This window comes from Petromyzon marinus, unplaced genomic scaffold (genome assembly GCF_048934315.1).
Source record: "Petromyzon marinus isolate PM22_M1 ecotype Great Lakes invasive population unplaced genomic scaffold, UKy_Petmar_22M1.pri1.0 PM_Scaffold_87, whole genome shotgun sequence".
NCBI classification, from domain to species: domain Eukaryota; kingdom Metazoa; phylum Chordata; class Hyperoartia; order Petromyzontiformes; family Petromyzontidae; genus Petromyzon; species Petromyzon marinus.
Window position 1 is genome coordinate 25,001 of NW_027423696.1, and position 15,309 is coordinate 40,309.

General features: G+C 53.7%; 1 pseudogene; it reads left to right on the forward strand.

Annotated features, from left to right (window-relative positions):
* LOC142923897 (intraflagellar transport protein 81 homolog) overlaps positions 1 to 15,309 on the forward strand; it is a 60,273-nt pseudogene that overhangs the window by 24,995 nt on the left and 19,969 nt on the right.

Below are 15,309 nucleotides of genomic sequence, written 5' to 3' on the forward strand. Positions count from 1 at the left end.
GTGCGGAGCGACAGACCAGGTAGCTTCCACACAGCGTTACGCAACCGATGAAAAGATATTGCCGCTCGACTGATTCGGAGTGAGACCTCTGCTGTTAAACTGGAGCCAGTCATAAGCACACTGCCCAGGTATGGGAAACTCTACACTCTCTCCACAACTGCCCCATCACCGATTGGGAGTTGTGGGGGTGGAGTGTCCGATGGTACAAAATACCCAAGCAGGTGCTTAGTTTTGGTGGGGCTGATGGTAAGGCCCCACCTCTTAGTGGCACGCTCCAGTCTCAGCAGCAGCGTCTCCAACTCCTCCTCTGACTGAGCAGCTATTACCAAATCATCAGCATACATAACGTGGTTGAGCAATAGGGAGCCATCCCTTGACCGCACCCGGGCATCGATTAGCCTCCCATTATATCTGTACCATATGGAGATTCCCCCGGTACAGCTATTGAAGGCTTCACGAACTACGTGGTCAAAATAGATGTTAAATAATGTGGGAGCCAGAGGACATCCCTGTCGCACCCCAAGGTGTACAGGGAATGGCTCTGACTCCCGGCCACGTAGTTTTACCCGGGCCCGCTCACCATCATGAAGGTCCTTAATGATCGTGAGCAGAGGGTCTGGTACTCCAAAAGCACGAAGAACGACCCAGAGCCCAGGCCTACTGATGGTATCATATGCCTTGACCAGGTCAATAAAGCAGAGATGTAGGTCTTGTTGGAATTCCCTACACCTCTGCTGTAGCAGACGGACAGAAAATATGGCATCTGTGCAGGACCGCCCTTTCCTGAAACCGCATTGGGGCTCCGCAAGCCTCTCCTCAGCGTGCCTGGCAAGGCGATGCTGAATAATCCTTGCCAGGATCTTTCCCGGCACACTGAGGAGTGAGATGCCCCTGTAGTTGTTACAGTCTGTGCGGTCCCCCTTCTTAAAAAGGGGGACCACCAGGGCATCCTTCCAATCCTGCGGAACCCGTCCAGTGGTCCAGACTGTTGTTATGATGTCATATAGGGCAGTCTGTGCACAAACGCCACCCTCCCTCAGCATTTCGCTTGGGAGATCATCTCTGCCCGCTGCCTTTCCTGGTCTCAGACTCCGGATCGCCTTCAGTACTTCCTCAACAGATGGCACCTCAGCCAGCCACTCACAGGGGGTGACTTCTTCCAATATTTGAGGCACCGCAGTCTCAGCAGGGTCATCCTCACTTTGTGCCACGATGTTTTCCTGGCTGTGGGATTTTCCCTCCCCCAGGACCTCACAGAAATGCTCAGCAAATCTGCGAACCTGTTCCTGGGGGTCGGAGATTGGATCACCGTTTTTTCCCCTAATGATGGTAATAGGTGTGGCGCTGCAGGTTACTTTTTTGATGGAGTTAAATAGAGATTTGTGATCACGGGCCACTGAGGCAGACTCCATCTCCTCAGCAACCCGCGACCACCACCCATCCTTGCAGCGCCTCACGGCTCTCTGAACCTCCGAGCGAAGGCTGCGGTAAGCCTCCTCATTCTCTGACGTGGGATTCTGTAGCCGATGACAGTGGGCCTGTCGCTTTTTCTCAACCATCCTGAACACCTCCTCTGTCAGCCAGGGTCTCTGGGGAGGTCTGGACCGCATACCCAAAGCAGCCATTGCAGCTGCATGAGTCACAGTCCTAAACCTCGCCCATTTACCCTCGACATCAGGAGGAGTCGGGGACGATGCCAATCCCAGCCGCAAGCGATGATGAAATTCTCGCTTGCAACTTTCATCAGATAACTGAGACCAGGCTACTTTATGTTGGAATGGGGTCCTGGGTGTACACCCACCACCGGAGTGGAAGAATGGCAGGCGCATCTTACAGATGACTAGTCGATGGTCAGAGGGCAGATCAGCTCCACGGTAGGTCCTGGTGTCAAGGACATGGGCTCGCATCCGCTGGTCCGTCACTATGTAGTCCAGCAGATGTTCTTGCTTGGGCCCGGCATGCATCCATGATGTTGTGTGGATGCGCCGATGCCGGAACAGCGTGTTGGTAATTACAAGCCCATGGGCTGCACAAAAATCTAGCAGCCTCCTACCGTTGTTATTGAGCTGATCTGGCCCGTGCCCTCCAATCACTCCAGACCAGGTGCCAGTATCATGACCAACTCGGGCATTGAAGTCACCCAACATGATGACTCTATCCCGAGGGGCCACTTTAGCCAGCACCTGTGACAGGAGGTCATAGAAGGCGTCTGACTCATCGGCTTTGCCTGCATCCCTCCACGGATGTTCTTCTTCGGTGGGGGCATAAGTAACCACGACCACCATTCCTCGCCTCCGGTTGATGGGAAGGCGAGCCCAAAGTAGCCTGGGGCTTACAGCTTCCCACACCTCACCGCCACGCTCCCACGCCCCCTTCATTCTTTTGTTCAAAAGAAGAGCCACACCCTGTTGTTTGGCAGTCTGCTGCCCCGAGTAGAGGACTGTCCACCCCTCATGGTGGCAGGAGCCAGAGCCGGTCCACCGGACCTCCTGAATGCCGCATAGATCCAGGCGGTACCGGTCCAGCTCCCGACAGAGGAGTGGCAGCCTCTCCTCTGCAGTGAGTGTTCGAACATTCCACGTGGCCACCCGTAGTGGCTTTTCCTTGCTTCTGGAGTAGCCCCGAGGGTAGGTATTCAATCTCCTGGCTCCGCCAATTGGGGTTTGGCCAGGAGACGTCATAGACGCCTGGCCCCCCGGGGCCTCCGGCACAAGCTTATTAGTTACATATTTCAGTTTAATTCGTGGTTTCGTGGTAATTAATTGAAGGTGGAGGGGTTACCAGCCCCTCGCACCCGTCCAGAGCCCCCGTTTAGCCCCTGTGGTGGACACATATGCCATGAGGGGAGGAGCCAATCAACATTGGATCTCCCCCCACAACACTGTCCACGACAGAGTTGCCCGTCCGGCACCGCGAGGAGGTAGGGGGTTGTTTTGCCGCACATACTCATACACACGCTCATACACACATGCACGCACACACTCATACACGCACACACGCTCATACACATGCTCATACACACACACGTTCATACACACACACGCTCATACACACGCACGCACACAGTCATACACGCACACGCACATGCTCATACGTACATGCTCATACACACACACGCTCATACACACAACACACAACAACAACCGCCATTCGCCACTAAGTGGCGGTGACGTCACCACGACGCTTGTGCCAGGCTATGTGCACCCTGAGGCCATGTGAAGTGTCGAACGCCCGCTGGCAGGAGGTCATGGGGCAGACCCAGGTGCCACGGGTCGACTGACTGAGATGACTGGCTGATGCACCACCTGTGCCCCCTACTGCGCCAACCTGTTGTGCTTTAGCCACCCGGCGCTCCGCTCGTTGTTCTGAGCGTCGCTCCTCCGCCCTCCGTTGTTGTTGAAGGGCGACTACCTCCAACTGCCCAGTAGCGTCGTTCACGAGCCTCCTCCACAGAGGCCGATCTTGACACCGCTGGTACCAGTCATCGGCAAGTCCACTCAGCTCCACGTCCTCCTGTACCACATCACTCCATCTCTTCTCTAGCCCGTGCCGCGCCCGCTTAGCCCCCTCAATCCGGCCGAACAAAAGCTGTTTCGGCATGCGGTGGCTGGGCATGCGGGCTACATGACCCAGCCATCGCAGCCTTCCCCGCTGGAGGAGCTCACCAATGGGACCTTGCCCAGATCTTTCAAGGATTTGTGAGCTCCTCGCACAATCCAGTCTGGTTAAACCCAGGATGGGTCGTAGGCAGGCCAGCCTAAATGTTTCTAACCGGCGAAGATGTTCCATTAGGGGGGTCCACGTTTTGCAAGCGTAGAGAAGGGAGGGAATGACCGTGGCCGAGAAGACCTGAAACTTAGTGCGGAGCGACAGACCAGGGTAGCTTCCACACAGCGTTACGCAACCGATGAAAAGATGTTGCCGCTCGACTGATTCGGGGTGAGACCTCTGCTGTTAAACTGGAGCCAGTCATAAGCACACTGCCCAGGTATGGGAAACTCTCCACTCTCTCCACAACTGCCCCATCACCGATTGGGAGTTGTGGGGGTGGAGTTTCCGATGGTACAAAATACCCAGGCAGGTGCTTAGTTTTGGTGGGGCTGATGGTAAGGCCCCACCTCTTAGTGGCACGCTCCAGTCTCAGCAGCAGCGTCTCCAACTCCTCCTCTGAATGAGCAGCTATTACCAAATCATCAGCATACATAACATGGTTGAGCAATAGGGAGCCATCCCTTGACCGCACCCGGGCATCGATCAGCCTCCCATTATATCTGTACCATATGGAGATTCCCCCGGTACAGCTAATGTAGGCTTCACGAACTACGTGGTCAAAATAGATGTTAAATAATGTGGGAGCCAGAGGACATCCCTGTCGCACCCCAAGGTGTACAGGGAATGGCTCTGACTCCCGGCCACGTAGTTTTACCCGGGCCCGCTCACCATCATGAAGGTCCTTAATGATCGTGAGCAGAGGGTCAGGTACTCCAAAAGCACGAAGAACAACCCAGAGCCCAGGCCTACTGATGGTATCATAGGCCTTGACCAGGTCAATAAAGCAGAGATGTAGGTCTTGTTGGAATTCCCTACACCTCTGCTGTAGCAGACGGACAGAAAATATGGCATCTGTGCAGGACCGCCCTTTCCTGAAACCGCATTGGGGCTCCGCAAGCCTCTCCTCAGCGTGCCTGGCAAGGCGATGCTGAATAATCCTTGCCAGGACCTTTCCCGGCACACTGAGGAGTAAGATGCCCCTGTAGTTGTTACAGTCTGTGCGGTCCCCCTTCTTAAAAAGGGGGACCACCAGGGCATCCTTCCAATCCTGCGGAACCCGTCCAGTGGTCCAGACCATTGTTATGATGTCATATAGGGCAGTCTGTGCACAAACGCCACCCTCCCTCAGCATTTCGCTTGGGAGATCATCTCTCCCCGCTGCCTTTCCTGGTCTCAGACTCCGGATTGCCTTCAGTACTTCCTCAACAGATGGCACCTCAGCCAGCCACTCACAGGGGGTGACTTCTTCCAATATTTGAGGCACCGCAGCCTCAGCAGGGTCATCCTTAATTTGTGCCACGATGTTTTCCTGGCTGAGGGATTTTCCCTCCCCCAGGACCTCACAGAAATGCTCAGCAAATCTGCAAACCTGTTCCTGGGGGTCGGAGATTGGATCACCGTTTTTTCCCCTAATGATGGTAATAGGTGTGGTGCTGCAGATTACTTTTTTGATGGAGTTAAATAGAGATTTGTGATCACGGGCCACTGAGGCAGACTCCATCTCCTCAGCAACCCGCGACCACCACCCATCCTTGCAGCGCCTCACGGCTCTCCGAACCTCCGAGCGAAGGCTGCGGTAAGCCTCCTCATTCTCTGACGTGGGATTCTGTAGCCGATGACAGTGGGCCTGTCGCTTTTTCTTAACCATCCTGAACACCTCCTCTGTCAGCCAGGGTCTCTGGGGAGGTCTGGACCGCGTACCCAAAGCAGCCATTGCAGCTGCATGAGTCACAGTCCTAAACCTCGCCCATTTACCCTCGACATCAGGAGGAGTCGGGGACGATGCCAATCCCAGCCGCAAGCGATGATGAAATTCTCGCTTGCAACTTTCATCAGATAACTGAGACCAGGCCACTTTAGGTTGGAATGGGGTCCTGGGTGTACACCCACCACCGGAGTGGAAGAATGGCAGGCGCATCTTACAGATGACTAGTCGATGGTCAGAGGGCAGATCAGCTCCACGGTAGGTCCTGGTGTCAAGGACATGGGCTCGCATCCGCTGGTCTGTCACTATGTAGTCCAGCAGATGTTCTTGCTTGGACCCGGCATGCAACCATGATGTTGTGTGGATGCGCCGATGCCGGAACAGCTTGTTGGTAATTACAAGCCCATGGGCTGCACAAAAATCTAGCAGCCTCCTACCGTTGTTATTGAGCTGATCTGGCCCATGCCCTCCAATCACTCCAGACCAGGTGCCAGTATCATGACCAACTCGGGCATTGAAGTCACCCAACATGATGACTCTATCCTGAGGGGCCACTTTAGCCAGCACCTGTGACAGGAGGTCATAGAAGGCATCTGACTCATCGGCTTTGCCTGCATCCCTCCACGGATGTTCATCTTCGGTGGGGGCATAAGTAACCACGACCACCATTCCTCGCCTCCGGTTGATGGGAAGGCGAGCCCAAAGTAGCCTGGGGCTTACAGCTTCCCACACCTCACCGCCACGCTCCCACGCCCCCTTCATTCTTTTGTTCAAAAGAAGAGCCACAACATGTTGTTTGGCAGTCTGCTGCCCCGAGTAGAGGACTGTCCACCCCTCATGGTAGCAGGAGCCAGAGCCGGTCCACCGGACCTCCTGAATGCCACATAGATCCAGGCGGTACCGGTCCAGCTCCCAACAGAGGAGTGGCAGCCTCTCCTCCACTGTGAGCGTTCGAACATTCCACGTGGCCACCCGTAGTGGCTTTACACACACACACGCTCATACACACACGCACGCACACACTCATACACGCACACACACACGCACACGCTCATACACACACACGCTCATACACACGCACGCACACACTCATACACGCACACGCTCATACGTACACGCTCATACACACACACACACACGCTCATGCACACACGCTCATACACACACGCACGCACACACTCATACACGCACGCACACTCATACACACGCTCATACACACGCACGCACACACTCGTACACGCACACGCACACGCTCATACGTACACGATCATACGTACACACACACGAACATACATACACACACGCTCATACACACACACTCATACACGCACACACACACACTCTCATACACACACGCACACTCATACACACGCTCATACACACTCATACACACACACACGCACATGTTCATACGTACACGCTCATACACACACACACACTCATACACACACACGCTCATACACGCACGTACACACTCATACACGCATGCACACTCATACACATGCTCATACACACACGCATGCACACTCTCATACACGCAGGCTCATGCATACTCAGAACAACAACAGGGTGCCGCGGTGACTATGAGATGTTGACTACCTCGCCTGGTGTACAGGAGGTCGTGGGTTCGATCCCGACCCTGACGCCTGCTGCTGTATATTTGGAGTCTGCGTCTCTCTCTCTCTCATCATCATCACGGTGGCTAGGAGATGTTGACTACCTCTACTGGTCTACAGGAGGTCGTGGGTTTGATCCCAACCCTGATGCGTGCTGAACATTTGGAGTCTGCGTCTCTCTCTCTCATCATCATCATCACGGTGGCTAGGAGATGTTGAATACCTCTATTGGTCTACAGGAGGTCGTGGGTTTGATCCCAACCCTGATGCCTGCTGATCATTTGGAATCTGTGTCTATCTCTCTCTCATCATCATCATCACGGTGGCTGGAGATGTTGAATACCTCTACTGGTATACAGGAGGTCGTGGGTTTGATCCCAACCCTGATGCCTGCTGAATATTTGGAATCTGCGTCTATCTCTCTATCATCATCATCACGGTGGCTAGGAGATATTCACTACCTCTACTGGTCTACAGGAGGTCGTGGGTTTGATCCCAACCCTGATGCGTGCTGAACATTTGGAGTCTGCGTCTCTCTTTCTCTCATCATCATCATCATCACGGTGGCTAGGAGATGTTGAATACCTCTATTGGTCTACAGGAGGTCGTGGGTTTGATCCCAACCCTGATGCCTGGTGATCATTTGGAATCTGTGTCTATCTCTCTCTCATCATCATCATCACGGTGGCTAGGAGATGTTGAATACCTCTACTGGTCTACAGGAGGTCGTGGGTTTGATCCCAACCCTGATGCCTGCTGAACATTTGGAATCTGCGTCTATCTCTCTATCATCATCATTACGGTGGCTAGGAGATGTTGAATACCTCTATTGGTCTACAGGAGGTCGTGGGTTTGATCCCAACCCTGATGCCTGCTGAATATTTGGAATCTGCGTCTATCTATCATCATCATCACGGTGGCTAGGAGATATTCACTACCTCTACTGGTCTACAGGAGGCCGTGGGTTTGATCCCAACCCTGATGCGTGCTGAACATTTGGAGTCTGCGTCTCTCTCTCTCTCATCATCATCATCATCACGGTGGCTAGGAGATGTTGAATACCTCTATTGGTCTACAGGAGGTCGTGGGTTTGATCCCAACCCTGATGCCTGGTGATCATTTGGAATCTGTGTCTATCTCTCTCTCATCATCATCATCATCACGGTGGCTAGGAGATGTTGAATACCTCTACTGGTCTACAGGAGGTCGTGGGTTTGATCCCAACCCTGATGCCTGCTGAACATTTGGAATCTGCGTCTATCTCTCTATCATCATCATTACGGTGGCTAGGAGATGTTGAATACCTCTATTGGTCTACAGGAGGTCGTGGGTTTGATCCCAACCCTGATGCCTGCTGAACATTTGGAATCTGTGTCTATCTCTCTCTCATCATCATCATCACGGTGGCTAGGAGATGTTGCCTGCCTCTACTGGTCTACAGGAGGTTGTGGGTTTGATCCCAACCCTGATGCCTGCTGAACATTTGGAATGTGCGTCTCTCTCTCTCTCATCATCATCATCATCACGGTGGCTAGGAGATGTTGACTACCTCTACTGACCTACAGAAGGTCGTGGGTTTGATCCCAACCCTGATGCCTGCTGAACATTTGGAATCTGCGTCTATCTCTCTCTCATCATCATCATCATCACGGTGGCTAGGAGATTTTGACTACCTCTACTGGTCTACAGGAGGTTGTGGGTTTGATCCCAACCCTGATGCCTGCTGAACATTTGGAATCTGCGTCTCTCTCTCTCATCATCATCATCACGGTGGCTAGGAGATGTTGACTACCTCTACTGGTCTACAGGAGGTCGTGGGTTTTATCCCAACCCTGATGCCTGCTGAACATTTGGAATCTGCGTCTCTCTCTCTCATCATCAGGATCATCACGGTGGCTAGGAGATGTTGACTACCTCTACTGGTCTACATGAGGTCGTGGGTTTGATCCCAACCCTGATGCCTGCTGAACATTTGGAATCTGCATCTCTCTCTCTCTCTCATCATCATCAGCATCATGGTGGCTAGGAGATGTTGACTACCTCTATTGGTCTACAGGAGGTCGTGGGTTTGATCCCAACCCTGATTCCTGCTGAACATTTGGAATCTGTCTATCTCTTTCTCATCATCATCATCACGGTGGCTAGGAGATGTTGACTACCTCTACTGGTATACAGGAGGTCGTGGGTTTGATCCCAACCCTGATGCGTGCTGAACATTTGGAGTCTGCGTCTCTCTCTCTCTCATCATCATCATCATCACGGTGGCTAGGAGATGTTGAATACCTCTATTGGTCTACAGGAGGTCGTGGGTTTGATCCCAACCCTGATGCCTGCTGATCATTTGGAATCTGTGTCTATCTCTCTGTCATCATCATCATCACGGTGGTTAGGAGATGTTGAATACCTCTACTGGTCTACAGGAGGTCGTGGGTTTTATCCCAACCCTGATGCCTGCTGAACATTTGGAATCTGCGTCTATCTCTCTATCATCATCATTACGGTGGCTAGGAGATGTTGAATACCTCTATTGGTCTACAGGAGGTCGTGGGTTTGATCCCAACCCTGATGCCTGCTGAACATTTGGAATGTGCGTCTCTCTCTCTCTCATCATCATCATCATCATAACGGTGGCTAGGAGATGTTGACTACCTCTACTGACCTACAGGAGGTCGTGGGTTTGATCCCAACCCTGATGCCTGCTGAACATTTGGAATCTGCGTCTATCTCTCTCTCATCATCATCATCATCACGGTGGCTAGGAGATTTTGACTACCTCTACTGGTCTACAGGAGGTTGTGGGTTTGATCCCAACCCTGATGCCTGCTGAACATTTGGAATCTGCGTCTCTCTCTCTCATCATCATCATCACGGTGGCTAGGAGATGTTGACTACCTCTACTGGTCTACAGGAGGTCGTGGGTTTTATCCCAACCCTGATGCCTGCTGAACATTTGGAATCTGCGTCTCTCTCTCTCATCATCATGATCATCACGGTGGCTAGGAGATGTTGACTACCTCTACTGGTCTACATGAGGTCGTGGGTTTGATCCCAACCCTGATGCCTGCTGAACATTTGGAATCTGCGTCTATCTTTCATCATCATCATCATCACGGTGGCTAGGAGATGTTGACTACCTCTACTGGTCTACAGGAGGTCGTGGGTTTGATCCCAACCCTGATGCCTGCTGAACATTTGGAATCTGCGTCTCTCTCTCTCTCATCATCATCATCACGGTGGCTAGGAGATGTTGACTACCTCTACTGGTCTACAGGAGGTCGTGGGTTTGATCCCAACCCTGATGCCTGCTGAACATTTGGAATCTGCGTCTCTCTCTCTCTCATCATCATCATCATCACGGTGGCTAGGAGATGTTGACTACCTCTACTGGTCTACAGGAGGTCGTGGGTTTGATCCCAACCCTGATGCCTGCTGAACATTTGGAATCTGCGTCTCTCTTTCTCTCTCTCTCCCCGTGGTCACGCGGATTTTTCTCCGGGACCTCCGTTTTTTTTCCCCTCGACAACATCGCCACGCCTTGGGTGTGGTTGGCTGCTGTTGGAAAGTTCTTTGAGACGCCGTTGGCGATAGCCAGGGCTCCGCCTCTGACAAACGAGCTACACGCAGCTCGGTGGAAGCCTTACCTGGCACAAACAAAAATAGTTTAGTTTTGTAACAGCCGCCCTTCGCCCCCTAAGTGCCCGTGCCTGTCTCCATGCTCTCCGAGGCTATCACGTCAAAGCTGTCGCTTCTGCCTGCAAGGGGGTCACGTGACAGACCCAGGCGGTGAACCGTGGGTTGACCGACTGAGATGGCTGACAGATGCACCCGCCAGCCGTGCTCCCACCACTGTGCCAGGCTAGGTGCAGGAGGTCACGTGGCAGACCCAGGCGGTGAACCGTGTATTGACCGACTGAGATGGCTGACAGATGCACCCGCCAGCCGTGCTCCCACCACTGTGCCAGGCTAGGTGCAGGAGGTCACGTGGCAGACCCAGGCGGTGAACCGTGTGTTGACCGACTGAGATGGCTGACAGATGCACCCGCCAGCCGTGCTCCCACCACTGTGCCAGGCTAGGTGCAGGAGGTCACGTGACAGACCCAGGTGGTGCCCGTGAGAGGGAATCGAACCCTGGTCGCGCAAACCAGTGGCGGTAACGGTGGTCACGGTGGTGACGGCTGCGGTGGTGGTGGTGTTGGCGGTGGTGATGACGGTGGTGGTGATAGCAGTGGCGGCGGTGATGACGGTGGTGATGATGACGGTGGTGGTGATGATGACAGTGGTGATGATGACGGTGGTGGTGGTGATGATGATGACGGCGGTGATGATGATGACGGTGGTGGTGATGATGACAGTGGTGATGATGACGGTGGTGGTGGTGATGATGACGGCGGTGATGATGATGACGGTGGTGGTGATGATGACAGTGGTGATGATGACGGCGGTGATGATGACGGCGGTGGTGGTGATGATGACGGCGGTGATGATGATGACGATGGTGGTGATGATGATGATGGTGGTGGTGATGATGACGGCGGCGGTGATGATGACGACGGCGGTGATGATGACGGCGGTGGTGGTGATGACGGTGGCGGTGATGATGACGGTGGTGGTGATGATGACGGTGGTGATGATGATGATGATGACGGTGATGATGATGATGACGGTGGCGGCGATGATGATGACGGTGGTGATGATGACGGTGGCGGTGATGATGACGGTGGCGGTGATGATGACGGTGGTGATGATGATGATGGTGGTGATGATGATGATGACGGTGGCGGTGACGACGACGTCTTTGGCGGTGCAGCTGGCGCTGGAGGAGCGTCGTGGCGTGGCTGGGTTCAGCGAGGCGCAGGATGACCTGGAGAAGGTGTCTCGCAGCAAACAGCAGCATGACGAGGCCAAGGCGCAGACGCTGGGAGACATGTCCCACATGGTGAGCGCCACCAGCGGCACCAGCGGCACCGGCGGCACCAGCGGCACCAGCGGCACCAGCGGCGGCGTCAATACACTGGCATCAGCGTGGCATCGGCACGATCGATACACCACCAGCGATATCAATACACCACCAGAGATGCGCAGACTCACACACAGAGACCCGTGGACTCACACAGAGACCCACAGACTCATCACAGAGATCCAAAGACTCACACAGAGACCCGTAGACTCACACAGAGACACTTTGACACACAGAGACCCGTAGACTCACACAGAGACACATAGACTCACTCACACAGAGACTCATAGACTCACACAGAGACTCATAGACTCACGCAGAGACCCATAGACTCACACAGAGACCCATAGACTCCCACAGAGACCCATAGACTCACACAGAGACCCATAGACTCACACAGAGACCCATAGACTCACACAGAGACCCATAAACTCACACAGAGACCCTTTGACACACAGAGACCCGTAGACTCACACAGAGACCCATAGACTCACGCAGAGACCCATAGACTCACACAGAGACCCATAAACTCACACAGAGACCCTTTGACACACAGAGACCCATAGACTCACACAGAGACCCGTAGACTCACACAGAGACCCGTAGACTCACACAGAGACCCACAGACTCACACAGAGACCCACAGACTCACCCAGAGACCCATAGACTCACACAGAGACCCATAGACTCGCACAGAGACCCATAAACTCACACAGAGACCCGTAGACTCACACAGAGACCCACAGACTCACACAGAGACCCATAGACTCACACAGAGACCCATAGACTCACACAGAGACCAGTAGACTAACACAGAGACCCATAGACTCACACAGAGACCCATAGACTCACACAGAGACACATAGACTCACACAGATACCCATAGACTAACACAGAGACCCATAGACTCACACAGTAACCCATAGACTCACACAGAGACCCTTTGACACACAGAGACCCGTAGACTCACACAGAGACCCACAGACTCACACAGAGACCCATAGACTAACACAGAGACCCATAGACTCACACAGAGACCCATAGACTCACACAGAGACCCACAGACTCACACAGAGACCCACAGACTCACACAGAGACCCATAGACTCACACAGAGACCCATAGACTAACACCTTTGTCTTTGGTGCAGGTGCGCGAGTTGAACGCTCTGATCACCGAAAAGAAGGCCGCTTTGTCTCCCGTGATCAAGGAGCTGCGCCCCCTGAGGCAACACTGCCAGGTACGGTCACACACTCACTCACCGACACACTCGCTCACTCACCGACACACTCGCTCCCTCACCGACACACTCGCTCACTCACCGACACACTCGCTCACTCACCGACACACTCGCTCACTCACCGACACACTCGCTCACTCACCGACACACTCGCTCACTCACCGACACACTCGCTCACTCAACGATACACTCGCTCACTCACCGACACACTCGCTCACTCACCGACACACTCGCTCACTCACCGACACACTCGCTCACTCACCGACACACTCGCTCACTCACCGACACACTCGCTCACTCACCGACACACTCGCTCACTCACTGACACACTCGCTCACCGACACACTCGCTCACTCAACGATACACTCGCTCACTCACCGACACACTCGCTCACTCACTGACACACTCGCTCACTCACCGACACACTCGCTCACTCACTGACACACTCGCTCACTCACTGACACACTCGCTCACCGACACACTCACTCACTCACCGACACACTCGCTCACTCACCGACACACTCGCTCACTCACTGACACACTCGCTCACTCACTGACACTCTCGCTCACTCACCGACACACTCGCTCACTCACTGACACACTCGCTCACTCACCGACACACTCGCTCCCTCACCGACACACTCGCTCACTCACCGACACACTCGCTCACTCACTGACACACTCGCTCACTCACTGACACACTCGCTCACCGACACACTCACTCACTCACCGACACACTCGCTCACTGACACACTCACTCACTCACTGACACACTCATCGACACACTTGCCCACACACACACTCACTCACTGACACACTCATCGACACACTTGCCCACACACACACTCACTCACTCACTGACACACTCATCGACACACGTGCCCACACACACACTCACTCACTCACTGACACACTCATCGATACACTTGCCCACACACACACACACTCACTCACTGACACACTCATCGATACACTTGCCCACACACACACACACTCACTCACTGACACACTCGCTCACTCACTGACACACTCGCTCACCGACACACTCACTCACTCACCGACACACTCACTCACTCACCGACACACACACTCACTCACTCACTGACACACTCATCGACACACGTGCCCACACACACACTCACTCACTCACCGACACACTCATCGACACACTTGCCCACACACACACTCACTCACTCACTGATACACTCATCGACACACTTGCCCACACACACACTCACTCACTCACTGACACACTCATCGACACACTTGCCCACACACACACTCACTCACTGACACACTCATCGACACACTTGCCCACACACTCACTCACTCACTGACACACTCATCGACACACGTGCCCACGCACACACTCACTCACTCACTGACACACTCATCGACACACTTGCCCACACACACACGCACTCACTGACACACTTGCCCACACACACACTCACTCACTCACTGACACACTCATCGCCACACGTGCCCACACACACACTCGCTCACTCACTGACACACTCATCGACACACTTGCCCACACACACACTCACTCACTCACTGACACACTCATCGACACACTTGCCCACACACACACTCACTCACTCACTGACACACTCATCGACACACTTGCCCACACACACACACTCACTCACTCACTGACACACTCATCGACACACGTGCCCACACACACACTCACTCACTCACTGACACACTCATCGACACACTTGCCCACACACACACTCACTCACTGACACACTTGCCCACACACACACTCACTCACTCACTGACACACTCATCGCCACACGTGCCCACACACACACTCACTCACTCACTGACACACTCATCGACACACTTGCCGACACATACACTCACTCACTCACTGACACACTCATCGACACACTTGCCGACACACACGCACACTCACTCACTCACTCACTGACACACTCATCGACACACTTGCCGACACACACACTCACTCACTCACTGACACACTCATCGACACACGTGCCCACACACACACT